The 2,956-nt window shown below is 37.3% G+C and overlaps 1 non-coding gene across 1 annotated transcript; it reads left to right on the forward strand.

Annotated features, from left to right (window-relative positions):
- The first annotated feature begins 2,575 nt into the window (after positions 1-2,575).
- On the forward strand, positions 2,576-2,648 carry TRNAK-CUU (transfer RNA lysine (anticodon CUU)). Its single transcript has one exon. It is a non-coding gene; the product is annotated as a tRNA-Lys (tRNA).
- The last annotated feature ends 308 nt before the right edge of the window (positions 2,649-2,956 follow it).

The following is a 2,956-nucleotide window of genomic DNA, read 5'->3' on the forward strand; positions in this document are numbered from 1 at the left end:
TAATTACTATCACCAGCAGTGCTAAGTACCAGGTCTCCAAGACTTCAGATCCCCAATTGTAAAGGAATAGATCGACAAGCAAGGTCATAAAACTCAAGTTTCAAAGCAGGTGGCAGTTTTAGTAGTATGATATTCAGGAACCACTTTTGACTAAAATGGGCTTAATGTACTTCCTTCTCGTTTGTCCCGGTAGAAGGCCAATTCTGACCCATAGAAGTGTTACTGCTTGCCAGATCTTAATGTGTTCGTTTTTTGCTGAGCTGTTAGGATGTTTGTTGAGCCCAGTGATAGGAGTGGTCTACATTGTTATTTCTTTGGTAAGTAAGGAACTGTGTTTGATCTGCTCCTATAAGTAAAGCAGACAGATGCTAACCTGTTCACAGGATAGAACTTATCGAACCGTAAAAGTAAAACTGGGGACTGGGTTGAAAACCTAATTTTAAATCCAGCGGGTTATAGATATTTCTTTAGATAAAAGACCAAAGGCAGAGTTTTTATTCAGGGACAAGGATATTTAATGCATTTTGAAAAAGTATAATGCAACAATATCATTATAAGGAAAATCATGTCCCTTTTGGGCAGTTACATTTAGCCATACTCAGAAGCCAACAGCATTGGTCAATTTTACATAGCACTGGTTAATTGATTAATTTTCTTTTTGATAGTTTTTTTCCCTGTGAAAATTTGGCTAAGAGAATATGAGCTCATGGTTATTCCGTTGACCATGACTCCGAGTTTGTGTAAATAGCTTGTTGGACTATCTTTACTATGATCTCATAAGCGTTTTACTTATTTTTTTAATTGAAATTCTTCAAGGACAAAATTACTTTATTGTTGCAGTTCTAGGTTATTCCCTTATCAACCTCTCCTTTTCCATGTTTTTAAATATAATTTATTGTCAAATTGACCTACATATAACACCCAGTGCTCATCCCAACAAGTGCCCTCCTCAGTGCCCATCACCCACTTTCCCTTCTCCCCCACTCCCCATCCATCCTCAGTTTGTTCTCTGTCCTTAAGAGTCTCTTATGGTTTGTCTCCCTCCCTCTCTGTTTGCAATTAACCAGTACAGTATAACTCTCAGTCCATCTTTTCATATCTAGGTATGCTTCCCTGGATTTGGCATCTTTTAAGGACAATTTTCTTCTATTTAACTTATCTAATAGCTTTTTTTGCAAAATGCTTCAAATCACATTCCAGGATTATTCTTAAGTTTGAAGGTGATCGTTCTCTTTAGGCCTTTATTTTGGTTCCGGTCCATTCCTTGAGCAAAATTTGTCCGAGAGCTTTGATAAGGTCCTATTTCTCTGCTGTTTTCTCCAAACCTCTAGGAATTTGCTAGCAGATTGAAATGCAGCATGGGTGTTTGCTGCCTGTTACTCTCTGTAGACCCCGGTCCAGGCATCTGCCCACTGACATTTTCTCACTCACATGTATGGGTGTATACACACATTACTCACGCACATACATAGAAACACATCCCATACATCTCGCACATACACATACATCCACACACACATATACACAAACCCCACACCATTTTGGATGTGAATAGAATTTCAATTCTTTAATCAAAGCTATCAAACTCCCCCCCCCCCCCATATTCTGATCTTGTCCCATACAGATTTTAAAGCTTATATATTTCTTTAAATAGCTACATAGCTTCTCCTTTGAGGAAAGGAAAAAAAAAAAGAGTAGTTTAAACCTAGTTTCTTGGAGCACAGTGATGGAATACATATTCCTTGGGTGGCAAAAAACAGCTCTAGGCTCTTTGGTGAGGACGACATGATCCCATCATGGACCTTTAGGAAGTTTTGGAATTTTCAATTAAACTGCTCCATCTAGGGGTAGTTTCCCCAAAGCTATGGGGCGGTTTGCCCAGATCCTTTTTCCACGAGGTCAGACAAGGTTAAGATGTGGGAGCAGTGCCAGGAGCTTGGGCTATTAGGTCCAGCTGTATGATTTTATCTTATGCATCTGTCTTGTAGGGTCACTCCACCAACCTTTATTCTGATAGATACGTCCTAACAGTTTTCCTCTGGGGACTATCTAAACTATCATCATAGGTTTCAATTTTAGAATATTTTTAGCTGACATCTCTCAACATTTTAGGTGGTGTACGTATGTGAACTTATGGTTTTCATTTCATGATAACGATATAACAATAATGTTGGTGATAATGATTATGATCATGACAATTGCTGACATTTATCGAACGCTTTCCAATATATTTGTATATATTATTCTGTTAACCGTATATTAATTTATTCAAATGTCACCACAACCCTGTGAAGTAGCTATTATCCCCCTCATATAAATGGGGAAACTGATGCATAAAGAGTTTAAATATTAACTTTATACAACTGGTAAATGATAGATCTGGGATTTGCATGTAGTTGGTCCTACTCCAGTGTTCACTTTTAATTGCTATGATATATGTATTCTAATTAGTATGAACAACTTTCTATTTTATAGCTTGGATGAAACATAGGAGAGATGAGGTCACTGCAAAATAGTTGCAATGATGAGGTCTCTAGCAACTGAAGACTTTATACAAACCCTTATTTATCAGGGTGCCTGACTGGCTCAGTTGGTAGAGCATGTGACTCTTGATCTTGGGGTCATGAGTTCAAGTCCCATGTTGGGCGTAGAGCTTAGTTAAAAAAAAATAATATTTTAAAAAATAAATCAAGAAATACTTATTTAAAAAAAAACCCTTTCTTCCATAATCTCTCCTTTCCACACATAGCCCATTTTGCACTGATTCTTTTTCTGTTGATCATAAATAATAAAATGAAGAGAGGAAATTCATCACAAGTTTCATGATGATGTCTCTTAGTAGCTGGGAGATGCTGCTCAGACCCCGGTGACAACCATGTTTTCATTTCTGTACCATTCATTTTATCCCCCTCACTCTTTTTTTTATCTTATTTCTATCTCATCAAACTATATTGAA

The sequence above is a fragment of the Prionailurus viverrinus genome, chromosome C2 (assembly GCF_022837055.1).
Source record: "Prionailurus viverrinus isolate Anna chromosome C2, UM_Priviv_1.0, whole genome shotgun sequence".
Taxonomy (NCBI): domain Eukaryota; kingdom Metazoa; phylum Chordata; class Mammalia; order Carnivora; family Felidae; genus Prionailurus; species Prionailurus viverrinus.